We start from the raw sequence: 26,534 nt of genomic DNA on the forward strand, positions 1-26,534 counted from the left end.
AGCGAAAAGGAGCTTAATTCATGACCACCCCCAAAAAATCGAAAATTCCTTCCAAATCCTGAAAAAATTGAAATTTTTATATGAAAAACTTGTTTTGCTCATATCTCCTAAACTATGCGTCCTAGAGCGAAAAGGAGCTTAATTCATGACCACCCCAAAAAAATCGAAAATTCCATCCAAATCCTGAAAAAATTGAAATTTTTATACGAAAAACTTGTTTTGCTCATATCTCCTAAACTATGCGTCCTAGAGCGAAAAGGAGCTTAATTCATGACCACCCCAAAAAAATCGAAAATTCCTTCCAAATCCTGAAAAAATTGAAATTTTTATATGAAAAACTTGTTTTGCTCATATCTCCTAAACTATGCGTCCTAGAGCGAAAAGGAGCTTAATTCATGACCACCCCCAAAAAATCGAAAATTCCTTCCAAATCCTGAAAAAATTGAAATTTTTATATGAAAAACTTGTTTTGCTCATATCTCCTAAACTATGCGTCCTAGAGCGAAAAGGAGCTTAATTCATGACCACCCCCAAAAAATCGAAAATTCCATCCAAATCCTGAAAAAATTGAAATTTTTATATGAAAAACTTATTTGGCTCATATCTCCTAAACTATGCGTCCTAGAGCGAAAAGGAGCTTAATTCATGACCACCCCCAAAAAATCGAAAATTCCTTCCAAATCCTGAAAAAATTGAAATTTTTATATGAAAAACTTGTTTTGCACATATCTCCTAAACTATGCGTCCTAGAGCGAAAAGGAGCTTAATTCATGACCACCCCCAAAAAATCGAAAATTCCTTCGAAATCCTGAAAAAATTGAAATTTTTATATGAAAAACTTGTTTTGCTCATATCTCCTAAACTATGCGTCCTAGAGCGAAAAGGAGCTTAATTCATGACCACCCCCAAAAAATCGAAAATTCCTTCGAAATCCTGAAAAAATTGAAATTTTTATATGAAAAACTTGTTTTGCTCATATCTCCTAAACTATGCGTCCTAGAGCGAAAAGGAGCTTAATTCATGACCACCCCCAAAAAATCGAAAATTCCATCCAAATCCTGAAAAAATTGAAATTTTTATATGAAAAACTTGTTTTGCTCATATCTCCTAAACTATGCGTCCAAGAGCGAAAAGGAGCTTAATTCATGACCACCCCAAAAAAATCGAAAATTCCATCCAAATCCTGAAAAAATTGAAATTTTTATATGAAAAACTTGTTTTGCTCATATCTCCTAAACTATGCGTCCTAGAGCGAAAAGGAGCTTAATTCATGACCACCCCAAAAAAATCGAAAATTCCATCCAAATCCTGAAAAAATTGAAATTTTTATATGAAAAACTTGTTTTGCTCATATCTCCTAAACTATGCGTCCTAGAGCGAAAAGGAGCTAAATTCATGACCACCCCCAAAAAATCGAAAATTCCATCCAAATCCTGAAAAAATTGAAATTTTTATATGAAAAACTTGTTTTGCTCATATCTCCTAAACTATGCGTCCTAGAGCGAAAAGGAGCTTAATTCATGACCACCCCCAAAAAATCGAAAATTCCTTCGAAATCCTGAAAAAATTGAAATTTTTATATGAAAAACTTGTTTTGCTCATATCTCCTAAACTATGCGTCCTAGAGCGAAAAGGAGCTTAATTCATGACCACCCCCAAAAAATCGAAAATTCCATCCAAATCCGGAAAAAATTGAAATTTTTATATGAAAAACTTGTTTTGCTCATATCTCCTAAACTATGCGTCCTAGAGCGAAAAGGAGCTTAATTCATGACCACCCCAAAAAAATCGAAAATTCCATCCAAATCCTGAAAAAATTGAAATTTTTATATGAAAAACTTGTTTTGCTCATATCTCCTAAACTATGCGTCCTAGAGCGAAAAGGAGCTTAATTCATGACCACCCCCAAAAAATCGAAAATTCCATCCAAATCCTGAAAAAATTTAAATTTTTATATGAAAAACTTGTTTTGCTCATATCTCCTAAACTATGCGTCCTAGAGCGAAAAGGAGCTTAATTCATGACCACCCAAAAAAAATCGAAAATTCCATCCAAATCCTGAAAAAATTGAAATTTTTATATGAAAAACTTGTTTTGCTCATATCTCCTAAACTATGCGTCCTAGAGCGAAAAGGAGCTTAATTCATGACCACCCCCAAAAAATCGAAAATTCCATCCAAATCCTGAAAAAATTGAAATTTTTATATGAAAAACTTGTTTTGCTCATATCTCCTAAACTATGCGTCCTAGAGCGAAAAGGAGCTTAATTCATGACCACCCCCAAAAAATCGAAAATTCCATCCAAATCCTGAAAAAATTGAAATTTTTATATGAAAATCTTGTTTTGCTCATATCTCCTAAACTATACGTCCTAGAGCGAAAAGGAGCTTAATTCATGACCACCCCCAAAAAATCGAAAATTCCTTCGAAATCCTGAAAAAATTGAAATTTTTATATGAAAAACTTGTTTTGCTCATATCTCCTAAACTATGCGTCCTAGAGCGAAAAGGAGCTTAATTCATGACCACCCCCAAAAAATCGAAAATTCCATCCAAATCCTGAAAAAATTGAAATTTTTATATGAAAAACTTGTTTTGCTCATATCTCCTAAAATATGCGTCCTAGAGCGAAAAGGAGCTTAATTCATGACCACCCCAAAAAAATCGAAAATTCCATCCAAATCCTGAAAAAATTTAAATTTTTATATGAAAAACTTGTTTTGCTCATATCTCCTAAACTATGCGTCCTAGAGCGAAAAGGAGCTTAATTCATGACCACCCCCAAAAAATCGAAAATTCCATCCAAATCCTGAAAAAATTTAAATTTTTATATGAAAAACTTGTTTTGCTCATATCTCCTAAACTATGCGTCCTAGAGCGAAAAGGAGCTTAATTCATGACCACCCCCAAAAAATCGAAAATTCCATCCAAATCCTGAAAAAATTGAAATTTTTATATGAAAAACTTGTTTTGCTCATATCTCCTAAACTATGCGTCCTAGAGCGAAAAGGAGCTTAATTCATGACCACCCCCAAAAATCGAAAATTCCTTCGAAATCCTGAAAAAATTGAAATTCTTATATGAAAAACTTGTTTTGCTCATATCTCCTAAACTATGCGTCCTAGAGCGAAAAGGAGCTTAATTCATGACCACCCCCAAAAAATCGAAAATTCCTTCGAAATCCTGAAAAAATTGAAATTTTTATATGAAAAACTTGTTTTGCTCATATCTCCTAAACTATGCGTCCTAGAGCGAAAAGGAGCTTAATTCATGACCACCCCCAAAAAATCGAAAATTTCATCCAAATCCTGAAAAAATTGAAATTTTTATACGAAAAATTTGTTTTGCTCATATCTCCTAAACTATGCGTCCTAGAGCCACCCCCAAAAAATCGAAAATTCCTTCGAAATCCTGAAAAAATTGAAATTTTTATATGAAAAACTTGTTTTGCTCATATCTCCTAAACTATGCGTCCTAGAGCGAAAAGGAGCTTAATTCATGACCACCCCCAAAAATCGAAAATTCCTTCGAAATCCTGAAAAAATTGAAATTCTTATATGAAAAACTTGTTTTGCTCATATCTCCTAAACTATGCGTCCTAGAGCGAAAAGGAGCTTAATTCATGACCACCCCCAAAAAATCGAAAATTCCTTCGAAATCCTGAAAAAATTGAAATTTTTATATGAAAAACTTGTTTTGCTCATATCTCCTAAACTATGCGTCCTAGAGCGAAAAGGAGCTTAATTCATGACCACCCCCAAAAAATCGAAAATTCCATCCAAATCCTGAAAAAATTGAAATTTTTATATGAAAAGGAGCTTAATTCATGACCACCCCCAAAAAATCGAAAATTCCTCCGAAATCCTGAAAAATTTGAAATTTTTATATGAAAAACTTGTTTTGCTCATATCTCCTAAACTATGCGTCCTAGAGCGAAAAGGAGCTTAATTCATGACCACCCCCAAAAAATCGAAAATTCCATCCAAATCCTGAAAAAATTGAAATTTTTATACGAAAAACTTGTTTTGCTCATATCTCCTAAACTATGCGTCCTAGAGCGAAAAGGAGCTTAATTCATGACCACCCCCAAAAAATCGAAAATTCCATCCAAATCCTGAAAAAATTGAAATTTTTATATGAAAAACTTGTTTTGCTCATATCTCCTAAACTATGCGTCCTAGAGCGAAAAGGAGCTTAATTCATGACCACCCCCAAAAAATCGAAAATTCCTTCGAAATCCTGAAAAAATTGAAATTTTTATATGAAAAACTTTTTTGGCTCATATCTCCTAAACTATGCGTCCTAGAGCGAAAAGGAGCTTAATTCATGACCACCCCCAAAAAATCGAAAATTCCTTCGAAATCCTGAAAAAATTGAAATTTTTATATGAAAAACTTGTTTTGCTCATATCTCCTAAACTTCCAACTAAAAATTCTAAGCCAATTCAGAATGTAATTGAAAATAGTTACCTTTGTTTAATTACTAAATTAATTGAGTTTTGCAATCAACATCAATTAAGTTTTTAATTGAATCAATTAAAAACTTAATTGAAATTTGGTAATGAAATCAATTAATTTTTTAATCAAGAATTTTTTCTATGCCCAATTAAAACTGTGATTGATACTATCATTTTCGTGATTGAAGACATTTCAATTAAAAAATTAATTGGATCAATTAATTTAGTGATTGAATCAGAAAAAAATTTTTGTGTGTAATTCATGACCACCCCCAAAAAATCGAAAATTCCTTCGAAATCCTGAAAAATTTTTATATGAAAAACTTGTTTTGCTCATATCTCCTAAAATATGCGTCCTAGAGCGAAAAGGAGCTTAATTCATGACCACCCCCAAAAAATCGAAAATTCCATCCAAATTCTGAAAAAATTTAAATTTTTATATGAAAAATTTGTTTTGCTCATACCTCCTAAACTATGCGTCCTAGAGCGAAAAGGAGCTTAATTCATGAACACCCCCAAAAAATCGAAAATTCCATCCAAATCCTGAAAAAATTGAAATTTTTATATGAAAAACTTGTTTTGCTCATATCTCCTAAACTATGCGTTCTAGAGCGAAAAGGAGCTTAATTCATGACCACCCCCAAAAAATCGAAAATTCCATCCAAATCCTGAAAAAATTGAAATTTTTATATGAAAAACTTGTTTTGCTCATATCTCCTAAACTATGCGTCCTAGAGCGAAAAGGAGCTTAATTCATGACCACCCCAAAAAAAAATCGAAAATTCCATCCAAATCCTGAAAAAATTGAAATTTTTATATGAAAAACTTGTTTTGCTCATATATCCTAAACTATGCGTCCTAGAGCGAAAAGGAGCTTAATTCATGACCACCCCCAAAAAATCGAAAATTCCATCCAAATCCTGAAAAAATTGAAATTTTTATATGAAAAACTTGTTTTGCTCATATCTCCTAAACTATGCGTCCTAGAGCGAAAAGGAGCTTAATTCATGACCACCCCAAAAAAATCGAAAATTCCATCCAAATCCTGAAAAAATTGGAATTTTTATATGAAAAACTTGTTTTGCTCATATCTCCTAAACTATGCGTCCTAGAGCGAAAAGGAGCTTAATTCATGACCACCCCCAAAAAATCGAAAATTCCTTCCAAATCCTGAAAAAATTGAAATTTTTATATGAAAAACTTGTTTTGCTCATATCTCCTAAACTATGCGTCCTAGAGCGAAAAGGAGCTTAATTCATGACCACCCCCAAAAAATCGAAAATTCCTTCGAAATCCTGAAAAAATTGAAATTTTTATATGAAAAACTTGTTTTGCTCATATCTCCTAAACTATGCGACCTAGAGCGAAAAGGAGCTTAATTCATGACCACCCCCAAAAAATCGAAAATTCCATCCAAATCCTGAAAAAATTGAAATTTTTATATGAAAGACTTGTTTTGCTCATATCTCCTAAACTATGCGTCCTAGAGCGAAAGGAGCTTAATTCATGACCACCCCCAAAAAATCGAAAATTCCATCCAAATTCTGAAAAAATTGCAATTTTTATACGAAAAACTTGTTTTGCTCATATCTCCTAAACTATGCGTCCTAGAGCGAAAAGGAGCTTAATTCATGACCACCCCCAAAAAATCGAAAATTCCATCCAAATCCTGAAAAAATTTTAATTTTTATACGAAAAACTTGTTTTGCTCATATCTCCTAAACTATGCGTCCTAGAGCGAAAAGGAGCTTAATTCATGACCACCCCCAAAAAATCGAAAATTCCATCCAAATCCTGAAAAAATTGAAACTTTTATACGAAAAACTTGTTTTGCTCATATCTCCTAAACTATGCGTCCTAGAGCGAAAAGGAGCTTAATTCATGACCACTCCCAAAAAATCGAAAATTCCATCCAAATCCTGAAAAAATTGAAATTTTTATATGAAAAACTTGTTTTGCTCATATCTCCTAAACTATGCGTCCTAGAGCGAAAAGGAGCTTAATTCATGACCACCCCCAAAAAATCGAAAATTCCATCCAAATCCTGAAAAAATTGAAATTTTTATATGAAAAACTTATTTGGCTCATATCTCCTAAACTATGCGTCCTAGAGCGAAAAGGAGCTTAATTCATGACCACCCCCAAAAAATCGAAAATTCCTTCCAAATCCTGAAAAAATTGAAATTTTTATATGAAAAACTTGTTTTGCACATATCTCCTAAACTATGCGTCCTAGAGCGAAAAGGAGCTTAATTCATGACCACCCCCAAAAAATCGAAAATTCCTTCGAAATCCTGAAAAAATTGAAATTTTTATATGAAAAACTTGTTTTGCTCATATCTCCTAAACTATGCGTCCTAGAGCGAAAAGGATCTTAATTCATGACCACCCCCAAAAAATCGACAATTCCATCCAAATCCTGAAAAAATTGACATTTTTATATGAAAAACTTGTTTTGCTAATATCTTATATGAAAAACTTGTTTTGCTAATATCTCCTAAACTATGCGTCCGAGAGCGAAAAGGAGCTTAATTCATGACCACCCCAAAAAAATCGAAAATTCCTTCCAAATCCTGAAAAAATTGAAACTTGTATATGAAAAACTTGTTTTGCTCATATCTCCTAAACTATGCGTCCTAGAGCGAAAAGGAGCTTAATTCATGACCACCCCCAAAAAATCGAAAATTCCTTCGAAATCCTGAAAAAATTGAAATTTTTATATGAAAAACTTGTTTTGCTCATATCTCCTAAACTATGCGTCCTAGAGCGAAAAGGAGCTTAATTCATGACCACCCCCAAAAAATCGAAAATTCCATCCAAATCCTGAAAAAATTGAAATTTTTATATGAAAAACTTGTTTTGCTCATATCTCCTAAACTATGCGTCCTAGAGCGAAAAGGAGCTTAATTCATGACCACCCCAAAAAAATCGAAAATTCCATCCAAATCCTGAAAAAATTGAAATTTTTATATGAAAAACTTGTTTTGCTCATATCTCCTAAACTATGCGTCCTAGAGCGAAAAGGAGCTTAATTCATGACCACCCCAAAAAAATCGAAAATTCCATCCAAATCCTGAAAAAATTGAAATTTTTATATGAAAAACTTGTTTTGCTCATATCTCCTAAACTATGCGTCCTAGAGCGAAAAGGAGCTAAATTCATGACCACCCCCAAAAAATCGAAAATTCCATCCAAATCCTGAAAAAATTGAAATTTTTATATGAAAAACTTGTTTTGCTCATATCTCCTAAACTATGCGTCCTAGAGCGAAAAGGAGCTTAATTCATGACCACCCCCAAAAAATCGAAAATTCCTTCGAAATCCTGAAAAAATTGAAATTTTTATATGAAAAACTTGTTTTGCTCATATCTCCTAAACTATGCGTCCTAGAGTGAAAAGGAGCTTAATTCATGACCACCCCCAAAAAATCGAAAATTCCATCCAAATCCGGAAAAAATTGAAATTTTTATATGAAAAACTTGTTTTGCTCATATCTCCTAAACTATGCGTCCTAGAGCGAAAAGGAGCTTAATTCATGACCACCCCAAAAAAATCGAAAATTCCATCCAAATCCTGAAAAAATTGAAATTTTTATATGAAAAACTTGTTTTGCTCATATCTCCTAAACTATGCGTCCTAGAGCGAAAAGGAGCTTAATTCATGACCACCCCCAAAAAATCGAAAATTCCATCCAAATCCTGAAAAAATTTAAATTTTTATATGAAAAACTTGTTTTGCTCATATCTCCTAAACTATGCGTCCTAGAGCGAAAAGGAGCTTAATTCATGACCACCCAAAAAAAATCGAAAATTCCATCCAAATCCTGAAAAAATTGAAATTTTTATATGAAAAACTTGTTTTGCTCATATCTCCTAAACTATGCGTCCTAGAGCGAAAAGGAGCTTAATTCATGACCACCCCCAAAAAATCAAAAATTCCATCCAAATCCTGAAAAAATTGAAATTTTTATATGAAAAACTTGTTTTGCTCATATCTCCTAAACTATGCGTCCTAGAGCGAAAAGGAGCTTAATTCATGACCACCCCCAAAAAATCGAAAATTCCATCCAAATCCTGAAAAAATTGAAATTTTTATATGAAAATCTTGTTTTGCTCATATCTCCTAAACTATACGTCCTAGAGCGAAAAGGAGCTTAATTCATGACCACCCCCAAAAAATCGAAAATTCCTTCGAAATCCTGAAAAAATTGAAATTTTTATATGAAAAACTTGTTTTGCTCATATCTCCTAAACTATGCGTCCTAGAGCGAAAAGGAGCTTAATTCATGACCACCCCCAAAAAATCGAAAATTCCATCCAAATCCTGAAAAAATTGAAATTTTTATATGAAAAACTTGTTTTGCTCATATCTCCTAAAATATGCGTCCTAGAGCGAAAAGGAGCTTAATTCATGACCACCCCAAAAAAATCGAAAATTCCATCCAAATCCTGAAAAAATTTAAATTTTTATATGAAAAACTTGTTTTGCTCATATCTCCTAAACTATGCGTCCTAGAGCGAAAAGGAGCTTAATTCATGACCACCCCCAAAAAATCGAAAATTCCATCCAAATCCTGAAAAAATTTAAATTTTTATATGAAAAACTTGTTTTGCTCATATCTCCTAAACTATGCGTCCTAGAGCGAAAAGGAGCTTAATTCATGACCACCCCCAAAAAATCGAAAATTCCATCCAAATCCTGAAAAAATTGAAATTTTTATATGAAAAACTTGTTTTGCTCATATCTCCTAAACTATGCGTCCTAGAGCGAAAAGGAGCTTAATTCATGACCACCCCCAAAAAATCGAAAATTCCTTCGAAATCCTGAAAAAATTGAAATTCTTATATGAAAAACTTGTTTTGCTCATATCTCCTAAACTATGCGTCCTAGAGCGAAAAGGAGCTTAATTCATGACCACCCCCAAAAAATCGAAAATTCCTTCGAAATCCTGAAAAAATTGAAATTTTTATATGAAAAACTTGTTTTGCTCATATCTCCTAAACTATGCGTCCTAGAGCGAAAAGGAGCTTAATTCATGACCACCCCCAAAAAATCGAAAATTTCATCCAAATCCTGAAAAAATTGAAATTTTTATACGAAAAATTTGTTTTGCTCATATCTCCTAAACTATGCGTCCTAGAGCCACCCCCAAAAAATCGAAAATTCCTTCGAAATCCTGAAAAAATTGAAATTTTTATATGAAAAACTTGTTTTGCTCATATCTCCTAAACTATGCGTCCTAGAGCTTAATTCATGACCACCCCCAAAAAATCGAAAATTCCATCCAAATCCTGAAAAAATTGAAATTTTTATATGAAAAGGAGCTTAATTCATGACCACCCCCAAAAAATCGAAAATTCCTCCGAAATCCTGAAAAATTTCAAATTTTTATATGAAAAACTTGTTTTGCTCATATCTCCTAAACTATGCGTCCTAGAGCGAAAAGGAGCTTAATTCATGACCACCCCCAAAAAATCGAAAATTCCATCCAAATCCTGAAAAAATTGAAAGTTTTATACGAAAAACTTGTTTTGCTCATATCTCCTAAACTATGCGTCCTAGAGCGAAAAGGAGCTTAATTCATGACCACCCCCAAAAAATCGAAAATTCCATCCAAATCCTGAAAAAATTGAAATTTTTATATGAAAAACTTGTTTTGCTCATATCTCCTAAACTATGCGTCCTAGAGCGAAAAGGAGCTTAATTCATGACCACCCCCAAAAAATCGAAAATTCCTTCGAAATCCTGAAAAAATTGAAATTTTTATATGAAAAACTTGTTTGGCTCATATCTCCTAAACTATGCGTCCTAGAGCGAAAAGGAGCTTAATTCATGACCACCCCCAAAAAATCGAAAATTCCTTCGAAATCCTGAAAAAATTGAAATTTTTATATGAAAAACTTGTTTTGCTCATATCTCCTAAACTATGCGTCCTAGAGCGAAAAGGGGCTTAATTCATGACCACCCCCAAAAAATCGAAAATTCCATCCAAATTCTGAAAAAATTGAATTTTTTATATGAAAAACTTGTTTTGCTCATATCTCCTAAACTATGCGTCCTAGAGCGAAAAGGAGCTTAATTCATGAACACCCCCAAAAAATCGAAAATTCCATCCAAATCCTGAAAAAATTGAAATTTTTATATGAAAAACTTGTTTTGCTCATATCTCCTAAACTATGCGTCCTAGAGCGAAAAGGAGCTTAATTCATGACCACCCCAAAAATATCGAAAATTCCATCCAAATCCTGAAAAAATTGAAATTTTTATATGAAAAACTTGTTTTGCTCATATCTCCTAAACTATGCGTCCTAGAGCGAAAAGGAGCTTACATAGAAAAAAATATCACCAAAATATTTCCAATTAAAAAGTTAATTGAAGTTGAAATTTTTTTCAATTAATAAATTAATTGGTACAATTAACTTTTTAATCAAGATAGAAACATTAAGTTAATTTAGTCAATGATTGAAAATTTTAAAATTTTTAATTAAAAAGTTAATTGATACAATTATCTTTTAATCAAATTCGGAAGACTAAGTCAGTTATAAAAGTGATTAAATTTTTGATTATTTTTTTTTTTCAAACAATCAATTGTTAATCCAACTAAAAATTCTAAGCCAATTCAGAATGTAATTGAAAATAGTTACCTTTGTTTAATTACTAAATTAATTGAGTTTTGCAATCAACATCAATTAAGTTTTTAATTGAATCAATTAAAAACTTAATTGAAATTTGGTAATGAAATCAATTAATTTTTTAATCAAGAATTTTTTCTATGCCCAATTAAAACTGTGATTGATACTATCATTTTCGTGATTGAAGACATTTCAATTAAAAAATTAATTGGATCAATTAATTTCGTGATTGAATCAGAAAAAAATTTTTGTGTGTAATTCATGACCACCCCCAAAAAATCGAAAATTCCTTCGAAATCCTGAAAAATTTTTATATGAAAAACTTGTTTTGCTCATATCTCCTAAAATATGCGTCCTAGAGCGAAAAGGAGCTTAATTCATGACCACCCCCAAACAATCGAAAATTCCATCCAAATTCTGAAAAAATTTAAATTTTTATATGAAAAATTTGTTTTGCTCATACCTCCTAAACTATGCGTCCTAGAGCGAAAAGGAGCTTAATTCATGAACACCCCCAAAAAATCGAAAATTCCATCCAAATCCTGAAAAAATTGAAATTTTTATATGAAAAACTTGTTTTGCTCATATCTCCTAAACTATGCGTTCTAGAGCGAAAAGGAGCTTAATTCATGACCACCCCCAAAAAATCGAAAATTCCATCCAAATCCTGAAAAAATTGAAATTTTTATATGAAAAACTTGTTTTGCTCATATCTCCTAAACTATGCGTCCTAGAGCGAAAAGGAGCTTAATTCATGACCACCCCAAAAAAAATCGAAAATTCCATCCAAATCCTGAAAAAATTGAAATTTTTATATGAAAAACTTGTTTTGCTCATATATCCTAAACTATGCGTCCTAGAGCGAAAAGGAGCTTAATTCATGACCACCCCCAAAAAATCGAAAATTCCATCCAAATCCTGAAAAAATTGAAATTTTTATATGAAAAACTTGTTTTGCTCATATCTCCTAAACTATGCGTCCTAGAGCGAAAAGGAGCTTAATTCATGACCACCCCAAAAAAATCGAAAATTCCATCCAAATCCTGAAAAAATTGGAATTTTTATATGAAAAACTTGTTTTGCTCATATCTCCTAAACTATGCGTCCTAGAGCGAAAAGGAGCTTAATTCATGACCACCCCCAAAAAATCGAAAATTCCTTCCAAATCCTGAAAAAATTGAAATTTTTATATGAAAAACTTGTTTTGCTCATATCTCCTAAACTATGCGTCCTAGAGCGAAAAGGAGCTTAATTCATGACCACCCCCAAAAAATCGAAAATTCCTTCGATATCCTGAAAAAATTGAAATTTTTATATGAAAAACTTGTTTTGCTCATATCTCCTAAACTATGCGCCCTAGAGCGAAAAGGAGCTTAATTCATGACCACCCCCAAAAAATCGAAAATTCCATCCAAATCCTGAAAAAATTGAAATTTTTATATGAAAGACTTGTTTTGCTCATATCTCCTAAACTATGCGTCCTAGAGCGAAAGGAGCTTAATTCATGACCACCCCCAAAAAATCGAAAATTCCATCCAAATTCTGAAAAAATTGCAATTTTTATACGAAAAACTTGTTTTGCTCATATCTCCTAAACTATGCGTCCTAGAGCGAAAAGGAGCTTAATTCATGACCACCCCCAAAAAATCGAAAATTCCATCCAAATCCTGAAAAAATTTTAATTTTTATACGAAAAACTTGTTTTGCTCATATCTCCTAAACTATGCGTCCTAGAGCGAAAAGGAGCTTAATTCATGACCACCCCCAAAAAATCGAAAATTCCATCCAAATCCTGAAAAAATTGAAACTTTTATACGAAAAACTTGTTTTGCTCATATCTCCTAAACTATGCGTCCTAGAGCGAAAAGGAGCTTAATTCATGACCACCCCCAAAAAATCGAAAATTCCATCCAAATCCTGAAAAATTTGAAATTTTTATATGAAAAACTTGTTTTGCTCATATCTCCTAAACTATGCGTCCTAGAGCGAAAAGGAGCTTAATTCATGACCACCCCCAAAAAATCGAAAATTCCTTCGAAATCCTGAAAAAATTGAAATTTTTATATGAAAAACTTGTTTTGCTCATATCTCCTAAACTATGCGTCCTAGAGCGAAAAGGAGCTTAATTCATGACCACCCCCAAAAAATCGAAAATTCCATCCAAATCCTGAAAAATTGAAATTTTTATACGAAAAACTTGTTTTGCTCATATCTCCTAAACTATGCGTCCTAGAGCGAAAAGGAGCTTAATTCATGACCACCCCCAAAAAATCGAAAATTCCATCCAAATCCTGAAAAAATTGAAATTTTTATACGAAAAACTTGTTTTGCTCATATCTCCTAAACTATGCGTCCTAGAGCGAAAAGGAGCTTAATTCATGACCACCCCCAAAAAATCGAAAATTCCATCCAAATCCTGAAAAAATTGAAATTTTTATATGAAAAATTTGTTTTGCTCATATCTCCTAAACTATGCGTCCTAGAGCGAAAAGGAGCTTAATTCATGACCACCCCCAAAAAATCGAAAATTCCTTCGAAATCCTGAAAAAATTGAAATTTTTATATGAAAAACTTGTTTTGCTCATATCTCCTAAACTATGCGTCCTAGAGCGAAAAGGAGCTTAATTCATGACCACCCCAAAAAAAATCGAAAATTCCATCCAAATCCTGAAAAAATTGAAATTTTTATATGAAAAACTTGTTTTGCTCATATATCCTAAACTATGCGTCCTAGAGCGAAAAGGAGCTTAATTCATGACCACCCCCAAAAAATCGAAAATTCCATCCAAATCCTGAAAAAATTGAAATTTTTATATGAAAAACTTGTTTTGCTCATATCTCCTAAACTATGCGTCCTAGAGCTTAATTCATGACCACCCCCAAAAAATCGAAAATTCCATCCAAATCCTGAAAAAATTGAAATTTTTATACGAAAAACTTGTTTTGCTCATATCTCCTAAACTATGCGTCCTAGAGCGAAAAGGAGCTTAATTCATGACCACCCCCAAAAAATCGAAAATTCCATCCAAATCCTGAAAAAATTGAAATTTTTATATGAAAAACTTGTTTTGCTCATATCTCCTAAACTATGCGTCCTAGAGCTTAATTCATGACCACCCCCAAAAAATCGAAAATTCCATCCAAATCCTGAAAAATTGAAATTTTTATACGAAAAACTTGTTTTGCTCATATCTCCTAAACTATGCGTCCTAGAGCGAAAAGGAGCTTAATTCATGACCACCCCCAAAAAATCGAAAATTCCATCCAAATCCTGAAAAAATTGAAATTTTTATACGAAAAACTTGTTTTGCTCATATCTCCTAAACTATGCGTCCTAGAGCGAAAAGGAGCTTAATTCATGACCACCCCCAAAAAATCGAAAATTCCATCCAAATCCTGAAAAAATTGAAATTTTTATATGAAAAACTTGTTTTGCTCATATCTCCTAAACTATGCGTCCTAGAGCGAAAAGGAGCTTAATTCATGACCACCCCCAAAAAATCGAAAATTCGAAATCCTGAAAAAATTGAAATTTTTATATGAAAAACTTGTTTGGCTCATATCTCCTAAACTATGCGTCCTAGAGCGAAAAGGAGCTTAATTCATGACCACCCCCAAAAAATCGAAAATTCCTTCGAAATCCTGAAAAAATTGAAATTTTTATATGAAAAACTTGTTTTGCTCATATCTCCTAAACTATGCGTCCTAGAGCGAAAAGGGGCTTAATTCATGACCACCCCCAAAAAATCGAAAATTCCATCCAAATTCTGAAAAAATTGAATTTTTTATATGAAAAACTTGTTTTGCTCATATCTCCTAAACTATGCGTCCTAGAGCGAAAAGGAGCTTAATTCATGAACACCCCCAAAAAATCGAAAATTCCATCCAAATCCTGAAAAAATTGAAATTTTTATATGAAAAACTTGTTTTGCTCATATCTCCTAAACTATGCGTCCTAGAGCGAAAAGGAGCTTAATTCATGACCACCCCAAAAATATCGAAAATTCCATCCAAATCCTGAAAAAATTGAAATTTTTATATGAAAAACTTGTTTTGCTCATATCTCCTAAACTATGCGTCCTAGAGCGAAAAGGAGCTTACATAGAAAAAAATATCACCAAAATATTTCCAATTAAAAAGTTAATTGAAGTTGAAATTTTTTTCAATTAATAAATTAATTGGTACAATTAACTTTTTAATCAAGATAGAAACATTAAGTTAATTTAGTCAATGATTGAAAATTTTAAAATTTTTAATTAAAAAGTTAATTGATACAATTATCTTTTAATCAAATTCGGAAGACTAAGTCAGTTAAAAAAGTGATTAAATTTTTGATTATTTTTTTTTTCAAACAATCAATTGTTAATCCAACTAAAAATTCTAAGCCAATTCAGAATGTAATTGAAAATAGTTACCTTTGTTTAATTACTAAATTAATTGAGTTTTGCAATCAACATCAATTAAGTTTTTAATTGAATCAATTAAAAACTTAATTGAAATTTGGTAATGAAATCAATTAATTTTTTAATCAAGAATTTTTTCTATGCCCAATTAAAACTGTGATTGATACTATCATTTTCGTGATTGAAGACATTTCAATTAAAAAATTAATTGGATCAATTAATTTCGTGATTGAATCAGAAAAAAATTTTTGTGTGTAATTCATGACCACCCCCAAAAAATCGAAAATTCCTTCGAAATCCTGAAAAATTTTTATATGAAAAACTTGTTTTGCTCATATCTCCTAAAATATGCGTCCTAGAGCGAAAAGGAGCTTAATTCATGACCACCCCCAAAAAATCGAAAATTCCATCCAAATTCTGAAAAAATTTAAATTTTTATATGGAAAATTTGTTTTGCTCATACCTCCTAAACTATGCGTCCTAGAGCGAAAAGGAGCTTAATTCATGAACACCCCCAAAAAATCGAAAATTCCATCCAAATCCTGAAAAAATTGAAATTTTTATATGAAAAACTTGTTTTGCTCATATCTCCTAAACTATGCGTTCTAGAGCGAAAAGGAGCTTAATTCATGACCATCCCCAAAAAATCGAAAATTCCATCCAAATCCTGAAAAAATTGAAATTTTTATATGAAAAACTTGTTTTGCTCATATCTCCTAAACTATGCGTCCTAGAGCGAAAAGGAGCTTAATTCATGACCACCCCAAAAAAAATCGAAAATTCCATCCAAATCCTGAAAAAATTGAAATTTTTATATGAAAAACTTGTTTTGCTCATATATCCTAAACTATGCGTCCTAGAGCGAAAAGGAGCTTAATTCATGACCACCCCCAAAAAATCGAAAATTCCATCCAAATCCTGAAAAAATTGAAATTTTTATATGAAAAACTTGTTTTGCTCATATCTCCTAAACTATGCGTCCTAGAGCGAAAAGGAGCTTAATTCATGACCACCCCAAAAAAATCGAAAATTCCATCCAAATCCTGAAAAAATTGGAATTTTTATATGAAAAACTTGTTTTGCTCATATCTCCTAAACTATGCGTCCTAGAGCGAAAAGGAGCTTAATTCATGACCACCCCCAAAAAATCGAAAATTCCTTCCAAATCCTGAAAAAATTGAAATTTTTATATGAAAAACTTGTTTTGCTCATATCTCCTAAACTATGCGTCCTAGAGCGAAAAGGAGCTTAATTCATGACCACCCCCAAAAAATCGAAAATTCCTTCGAAATCCTGAAAAAATTGAAATTTTTATATGAAAAACTTGTTTTGCTCATATCTCCTAAACTATGCGCCCTAGAGCGAAAAGGAGCTTAATTCATGACCACCCCCAAAAAATCGAAAATTCCATCCAAATCCTGAAAAAATTTAAATTTTTATATGAGAGACTTGTTTTGCTCATATCTCCTAAACTATGCGTCCTAGAGCGAAAGGAGCTTAATTCATGACCACCCCCAAAAAATCGAAAATTCCATCCAAATTCTGAAAAAATTGCAATTTTTATACGAAAAACTTGTTTTGCTCATATCTCCTAAACTATGCGTCCTAGAGCGAAAAGGAGCTTAATTCATGACCACCCCCAAAAAATCGAAAATTCCATCCAAATCCTGAAAAAATTTTAATTTTTATACGAAAAACTTGTTTTGCTCATATCTCCTAAACTATGCGTCCTAGAGCGAAAAGGAGCTTAATTCATGACCACCCCCAAAAAATCGAAAATTCCATCCAAATCCTGAAAAAATTGAAACTTTTATACGAAAAACTTGTTTTGCTCATATCTCCTAAACTATGCGTCCTAGAGCGAAAAGGAGCTTAATTCATGACCACCCCCAAAAAATCGAAAATTCCATCCAAATCCTGAAAAAATTGAAATTTTTATATGAAAAACTTGTTTTGCTCATATCTCCTAAACTATGCGTCCTAGAGCGAAAAGGAGCTTAATTCATGACCACCCCCAAAAAATCGAAAATTCCTTCGAAATCCTGAAAAAATTGAAATTTTTATATGAAAAACTTGTTTTGCTCATATCTCCTAAACTATGCGTCCTAGAGCGAAAAGGAGCTTAATTCATGACCACCCCCAAAAAATCGAAAATTCCATCCAAATCCTGAAAAATTGAAATTTTTATATGAAAAATTTGTTTTGCTCATATCTCCTAAACTATGCGTCCTAGAGCGAAAAGGAGCTTAATTCATGACCACCCCCAAAAAATCGAAAATTCCTTCGAAATCCTGAAAAAATTGAAATTTTTATATGAAAAACTTGTTTTGCTCATATCTCCTAAACTATGCGTCCTAGAGCTTAATTCATGACCACCCCCAAAAAATCGAAAATTCCATCCAAATCCTGAAAAAATTGAAATTTTTATATGAAAAACTTGTTTTGCTCATATCTCCTAAAATATGCGTTCTAGAGCGAAAAGGAGCTTAATTCATGACCACCCCCGAAAAATCGAAAATTCCATCCAAATCCTGAAAAAATTTAAATTTTTATATGAAAAACTTGTTTTGCTCATATCTCCTAAACTATGCGTCCTAGAGCGAAAAGGAGGTTAATTCATGACCACCCCAAAAAAATCGAAAATTCCATCCAAATCCTGAAAAAATTGAAATTTTTATATGAAAAATTTGTTTTGCTCATATCTCCTAAACTATGCGTCCTAGAGCGACAAGGAGCTAAATTCATGACCACCCCCAAAAAATCGAAAATTCCATCCAAATCCTGAAAAAATTGAAATTTTTATATGAAAAACTTGGAGCTTAATTCATGACCACCCCCAAAAAATCGAAAATTCCATCCAAATCCTGAAAAAATTGAAATTTTTATACGAAAAACTTGTTTTGCTCATATCTCCTAAACTATGCGTCCTAGAGCGAAAAGGAGCTTAATTCATGACCACCCCCAAAAAATCGAAAATTCCATCCAAATCCTGAAAAAATTGAAATTTTTATATGAAAAACTTGTTTTGCTCATATCTCCTAAACTATGCGTCCTAGAGCGAAAAGGAGCTTAATTCATGACCACCCCCAAAAAATCGAAAATTCCTTCGAAATCCTGAAAAAATTGAAATTTTTATATGAAAAACTTGTTTTGCTCATATCTCCTAAACTATGCGTCCTAGAGCGAAAAGGAGCTTAATTCATGACCACCCCCAAAAAATCGAAAATTCCATCCAAATCCTGAAAAAATTGAAATTTTTATATGAAAAACTTGTTTTGCTCATATCTCCTAAACTATGCGTCCTAGAGCGAAAAGGAGCTTAATTCATGACCACCCCCAAAAAATCGAAAATTCCATCCAAATCCTGAAAAATTGAAATTTTTATACGAAAAACTTGTTTTGCTCATATCTCCTAAACTATGCGTCCTAGAGCGAAAAGGAGCTTAATTCATGACCACCCCCAAAAAATCGAAAATTCCATCCAAATCCTGAAAAAATTGAAATTTTTATACGAAAAACTTGTTTTGCTCATATCTCCTAAACTATGCGTCCTAGAGCGAAAAGGAGCTTAATTCATGACCACCCCCAAAAAATCGAAAATTCCATCCAAATCCTGAAAAAATTGAAATTTTTATATGAAAAATTTGTTTTGCTCATATCTCCTAAACTATGCGTCCTAGAGCGAAAAGGAGCTTAATTCATGACCACCCCCAAAAAATCGAAAATTCCTTCGAAATCCTGAAAAAATTGAAATTTTTATATGAAAAACTTGTTTTGCTCATATTTCCTAAACTATGCGTCCTAGAGCTTAATTCATGACCACCCCCAAAAAATCGAAAATTCCATCCAAATCCTGAAAAAATTGAAATTTTTATATGAAAAACTTGTTTTGCTCATATCTCCTAAAATATGCGTTCTAGAGCGAAAAGGAGCTTAATTCATGACCACCCCCGAAAAATCGAAAATTCCATACAAATCCTGAAAAAATTTAAATTTTTATATGAAAAACTTGTTTTGCTCATATCTCCTAAACTATGCGTCCTAGAGCGAAAAGGAGGTTAATTCATGACCACCCCAAAAAAATCGAAAATTCCATCCAAATCCTGAAAAAATTGAAATTTTTATATGAAAAATTTGTTTTGCTCATATCTCCTAAACTATGCGTCCTAGAGCGACAAGGAGCTAAATTCATGACCACCCCCAAAAAATCGAAAATTCCATCCAAATCCTGAAAAAATTGAAATTTTTATATGAAAAACTTGTTTTGCTCATATCTCCTAAACTATGCGTCCTAGAGCGAAAAGGAGCTTAATTCATGACCACCCCCAAAAAATCGAAAATTCCATCCAAATCCTGAAAAAATTTAAATTTTTATATGAAAAACTTGTTTTGCTCATATCTCCTAAACTATGCGTCCTAGAGCGAAAAGGAGCTTAATTCATGACCACCCCCAAAAAATCGAAAATTCCATCCAAATCCTGAAAAAATTTAAATTTTTATATGAAAAACTTGTTTTGCTCATATCTCCTAAACTATGCGTCCTAGAGCGAAAAGGAGCTTAATTCATGACCACCCACAAAAAATCGAAAATTCCTTCCAAATCCTGAAAAAATTGAAATTTTTATATGAAAAACTTGTTTTGCTCATATCTCCTAAACTATGCGTCCTAGAGCTTAATTCATGACCACCCCCAAAAAATCGAAAATTCCATCCAAATCCTGAAAAAATTTAAATTTTTATATGAAAAACTTGTTTTGCTCATATCTCCTAAACTATGCGTTCTAGAGCGAAATGGAGCTTAATTCATGACAACCCCCAAAAAATCGAAAATTCCATCCAAATCCTGAAAAAATTGAAATTTTTATATGAAAAACTTGTTTTGCTCATATCTCCTAAACTATGCGTCCTAGAGCGAAAAGGAGCTTAATTCATGACCACCCCCAAAAAATCGAAAATTCCATCCAAATCCTGAAAAAATTGAAATTTTTATATGAAAAATTTGTTTTGCTCATATCTCCTAAACTATGCGTCCTAGAGCGAAAAGGAGCTAAATTCATGACCACCCCCAAAAAATCGAAAATTCCATCCAAATCCTGAAAAAATTGAAATTTTTATATGAAAAACTTGTTTTGCTCATATCTCCTAAACTATGCGTCCTAGAGCGAAAAGGAGCTTAATTCATGACCACCCCCAAAAAATCGAAAATTCCATCCAAATCCTGAAAAAATTGAAATTTTTATATGAAAAACTTGTTTTGCTCATATCTCCTAAACTATGCGTCCTAGAGCGAAAAGGAGCTTAATTCATGACCACCCCCAAAAAATCGAAAATTCCTTCCAAATCCTGAAAAAATTGAAATTTTTATATGAAAAACTTGTTTTGCTCATATCTCCTAAACTATGCGTCCTAGAGCGAAAAGGAGCTTAATTCATGACCACCCCCAAAAAAACGAAAATTCCTTCCAAATCCTGAAAAAATTGAAATTTTTATATGAAAAACTTGTTTTGCTCATATCTCCTAAACTATGCGTCCTAGAGCGAAAAGGAGCTTAATTCATGACCACCCCCAAAAAATCGAAAATTCCTTCGAAATCCTGAAAAAATTGAAATTTTTATATGAAAAACTTGTTTTGCTCATATCTCCTAAACTATGCGTCCTAGAGCTTAATTCATGACCACCCCCAAAAAATCGAAAATTTCATCCAAATCCTGAAAAAATTGAAATTTTTATATGAAAAACTTGTTTTGCTCATATCTCCTAAACTATGCGTTCTAGAGCGAAATGGAGCTTAATTCATGACAACCCCCAAAAAATCGAAAATTCCATCCAAATCCTGAAAAAATTGAAATTTTTATATGAAAAACTTGTTTTGCTCATATCTCCTAAACTATGCATCCTAGAGCGAAAAGGAGCTTAGTTCATGACCACCCCCAAAAAATCGAAAATTCCATCCAAATCCTGAAAAAATTGAAATTTTTATATGAAAAATTTGTTTTGCTCATATCTCCTAAACTATGCGTCCTAGAGCGAAATGGAGCTAAATTCATGACCACCCCCAAAAAATCGAAAATTCCATCCAAATCCTGAAAAAATTTAAATTTTTATATGAAAAACTTGTTTTGCTCATATCTCCTAAACTATGCGTCCTAGAGCGAAAAGGAGCTTAATTCATGACCACCCCCAAAAAATCGAAAATTCCATCCAAATCCTGAAAAAATTGAAATTTTTATATGAAAAACTTGTTTTGCTCATATCTCCTAAACTATGCGTCCTAGAGCGAAAAGGAGGTTAATTCATGACCACCCCAAAAAATGGGAAAATTCCATCCAAATCCTGAAAAAATTGAAATTTTTATATGAAAAATTTGTTTTGCTCATATCTCCTAAACTATGCGTCCTAGAGCGAAAAGGAGCTAAATTCATGACCACCCCCAAAAAATCGAAAATTCCATCCAAATCCTGAAAAAATTGAAATTTTTATATGAAGAACTTGTTTTGCTCATATCTCCTAAACTATGCGTCCTACAGCGAAAAGGACCTTAATTCATGACCACCCCCAAAAAATCGAAAATTCCATCCAAATCCTGAAAAAATTGAAATTTTTATATGAAAAACTTGTTTTGCTCATATCTCCTAAACTATGCGTCCTAGAGCGAAAAGGAGCTTAATTCATGACCACCCCAAAAAAATCGAAAATTTCATCCAAATCCTGAAAAGATTGAAATTTTTATATGAAAAACTTGTTTTGCTCATATCTCCTAAACTATGCGTCCTAGAGCGAAAAGGAGCTTAATTCATGACCACCCCCAAAAAATCGAAAATTCCTTCGAAATCCTGAAAAAATTGAAATTTTTATATGAAAAACTTGTGTTGCTCATATCTCCTAAACTATGCGTCCTAGAGCGAAAAGGAGCTTAATTCATGACCACCCCCAAAAAATCGAAAATTCCATCCAAATCCTGAAAAAATTGAAATTTTTATACGAAAAACTTGTGTTGCTCATATCTCCTAAACTATGCGTCCTAGCGCGGAAAGGAGCTTAATTCATGACCACCCCCAAAAAATCGAAAATTCCATCCAAATCCTGAAAAAATTTAAATTTTTATATGAAAAATTTGTTTTGCTCATATCTCCTAAACTATGCGTCCTAGAGCGAAAAGGAGCTTAATTCATGACCACCCCCAAAAAATCGAAAATTCCTTCGAAATCCTGAAAAAATTGAAATTTTTATATGAAAAACTTGTTTGGCTCATATCTCCTAAACTATGCGTCCTAGAGCTTAATTCATGACCACCCCCAAAAAATCGAAAATTCCATCAAAATCCTGAAAAAATTGAAATTTTTATATGAAAAACTTGTTTTGCTCATATCTCCTAAACTATGCGTTCTAGAGCGAAAAGGAGCTTAATTCATGACCACCCCCAAAAATCGAAAATTCCATCCAAATCCTGAAAAAATTTAAATTTTTATATGAAAAACTTGTTTTGCTCATATCTCCTAAACTATGCGTCCTAGAGCGAAAAGGAGGTTAATTCATGACCACCCCAAAAAAATCGAAAATTCCATCCAAATCCTGAAAAAATTGACATTTTTATATGAAAAATTTGTTTTGCTCATATCTCTCAAACTATGCGTCCTAGAGCGAAAAGGATCTTAATTCATGAACACCCCCAAAAAATCGAAAATTCCATCCAAATCCTGAAAAAATTGAAATTTTTATATGAAAAACTTGTTTTGCTCATATCTCCTAAACTATGCGTCCTAGAGCGAAAAGGAGCTTAATACATGACCACCCCCAAAAAATCGAAAATTCCATCCAAATCCTGAAAAAATTTAAATTTTTATATGAAAAACTTGTTTTGCTCATATCTCCTAAACTATGCGTCCTAGAGCGAAAAGGAGCTTAATTCATGACCACCCCCAAAAAATCGAAAATTCCATCCAAATCCTGAAAAAATTTAAATTTTTATATGAAAAACTTGTTTTGCTCATATCTCCTAAACTATGCGTCCTAGAGCGAAAAGGAGCTTAATTCATGACCACCCCCAAAAAATCGAAAATTCCTTCCAAATCCTGAAAAAATTTAAATTTTTATATGAAAAACTTGTTTTGCTCATATCTCCTAAACTATGCGTCCTAGAGCGAAAAGGAGCTTAATTCATGACCACCCCCAAAAAATCGAAAATTCCTTCGAAATCCTGAAAAAATTGAAATTTTTATATGAACAACTTGGTTTGCTCATATCTCCTAAACTATGCGTCCTAGAGCTTAATTCATGACCACCCCCAAAAAATCGAAAATTTCATCCAAATCCTGAAAAAATTGAAATTTTTATATGAAAAACTTGTTTTGCTCATATCTCCTAAACTATGCGTTCTAGAGCGAAATGGAGCTTAATTCATGACAACCCCCAAAAAATCGAAAATTCCATCCAAATCCTGAAAAAATTGAAATTTTTATATGAAAAACTTGTTTTGCTCATATCTCCTAAACTATGCGTCCTAGAGCGAAAAGGAGCTTAATTCATGACCACCCCCAAAAAATCGAAAATTCCATCCAAATCCTGAAAAATTTAAATTTTTATACGAAAAACTTGTTTTGCTCATATCTCCTAAACTATGCGTCCTAGAGCGAAAAGGAGCTTAATTCATGACCACCCCCAAAAAATCGAAAATTCCTTCGAAATCCTGAAAAAATTGAAATTTTTATATGAAAAACTTGTTTTGCTCATATCTCCTAAACTATGCGTCCTAGAGCGAAAAGGAGCTTAATTCATGACCACCCCCAAAAAATCGAAAATTCCTTCGAAATCCTGAAAAAATTGAAATTTTTATATGAAAAACTTGTTTGGCTCATATCTCCTAAACTATGCGTCCTAGAGCTTAATTCATGACCACCCCCAAAAAATCGAAAATTCCATCCAAATCCTGAAAAAATTGAAATTTTTATATGAAAAACTTGTTTTGCTCATATCTCCTAAACTATGCGTTCTAGAGCGAAAAGGAGCTTAATTCATGACCACCCCCGAAAAATCGAAAATTCCATCCAAATCCTGAAAAAATTTAAATTTTTATATGAAAAACTTGTTTTGCTCATATCTCTTAAACTATGCGTCCTAGAGCGAAAAGGAGGTTAATTCATGACCACCCCAAAAAAATCGAAAATACCATCCAAATCCTGAAAAAATTGACATTTTTATATGAAAAATTTGTTTTGCTCATATCTCTCAAACTATGCGTCCTAGAGCGAAAAGGATCTTAATTCATGAACACCCCCAAAAAATCGAAAATTCCATCCAAATCCTGAAAAATTGAAATTTTTATATGAAAAACTTGTTTTGCTCATATCTCCTAAACTATGCGTCCTAGAGCGAAAAGGAGCTTAATACATGACCACCCCCAAAAAATCGAAAATTCCATCCAAATCCTGAAAAAATTTAAATTTTTATATGAAAAACTTGTTTTGCTCATATCTCCTAAACTATGCGTCCTAGAGCGAAAAGGAGCTTAATTCATGACCACCCCCAAAAAATCGAAAATTCCATCCAAATCCTGAAAAAATTTAAATTTTTATATGAAAAACTTGTTTTGCTCATATCTCCTAAACTATGCGTCCTAGAGCGAAAAGGAGCTTAATTCATGACCACCCCCAAAAAATCGAAAATTCCTTCCAAATCCTGAAAAAATTTAAATTTTTATATGAAAAACTTGTTTTGCTCATATCTCCTAAACTATGCGTCCTAGAGCGAAAAGGAGCTTAATTCATGACCACCCCCAAAAAATCGAAAATTCCTTCGAAATCCTGAAAAAATTGAAATTTTTATATGAACAACTTGGTTTGCTCATATCTCCTAAACTATGCGTCCTAGAGCTTAATTCATGACCACCCCCAAAAAATCGAAAATTTCATCCAAATCCTGAAAAAATTGAAATTTTTATATGAAAAACTTGTTTTGCTCATATCTCCTAAACTATGCGTTCTAGAGCGAAATGGAGCTTAATTCATGACAACCCCCAAAAAATCGAAAATTCCATCCAAATCCTGAAAAAATTGAAATTTTTATATGAAAAACTTGTTTTGCTCATATCTCCTAAACTATGCGTCCTAGAGCGAAAAGGAGCTTAATTCATGACCACCCCCAAAAAATCGAAAATTCCATCCAAATCCTGAAAAAATTGAAATTTTTATATGAAAAATTTGTTTTGCTCATATCTCCTAAACTATGCGTCCTAGAGCGAAAAGGAGCTAAATTCATGACCACCCCCAAAAAATCGAAAATTCCATCCAAATCCTGAAAAAATTTAAATTTTTATATGAAAAACTTGTTTTGCTCATATCTCCTAAACTATGCGCCCTAGAGCGAAAAGGAGCTTAATTCATGACCACCCCCAAAAAATCGAAAATTCCATCCAAATCCCGAAAAAAATGGAAATTTTTATATGAAAAACTTGTTTTGCTCATATCTCCTAAACTATGCGTCCTAGAGCGAAAAGGAGGTTAATTCATGACCACCCCAAAAAAATCGAAAATTCCATCCAAATCCTGAAAAAATTGAAATTTTTATATGAAAAACTTGTTTTGCTCATATCTCCTAAACTATGCGTCCTAGAGCGAAAAGGAGCTAAATTCATGACCACCCCCAAAAAGTCGAAAATTCCATCCAAATCCTGAAAAAATTGAAATTTTTATATAAAGAACTTGTTTTGCTCATATCTCCTAAACTATGCGTCCTAGAGCGAAAAGGAGCTTAATTCATGACCACCCCCAAAAAATCGAAAATTCCATCCAAATCCTGAAAAAATTGAAATTTTTATATGAAAAACTTGTTTTGCTCATATCTCCTAAACTATGCGTCCTAGAGCGAAAAGGAGCTTAATTCATGACCACCCCAAAAAAATCGAAAATTCCATCCAAATCCTGAAAAGATTGAAATTTTTATATGAAAAACTTGTTTTGCTCATATCTCCTAAACTATGCGTCCTAGAGCGAAAAGGAGCTTAATTCATGACCACCCCCAAAAAATCGAAAACTCCATCCAAATCCTG

This window comes from Haematobia irritans, chromosome 3 (genome assembly GCF_050003625.1).
Source record: "Haematobia irritans isolate KBUSLIRL chromosome 3, ASM5000362v1, whole genome shotgun sequence".
Lineage (NCBI taxonomy): Eukaryota > Metazoa > Arthropoda > Insecta > Diptera > Muscidae > Haematobia > Haematobia irritans.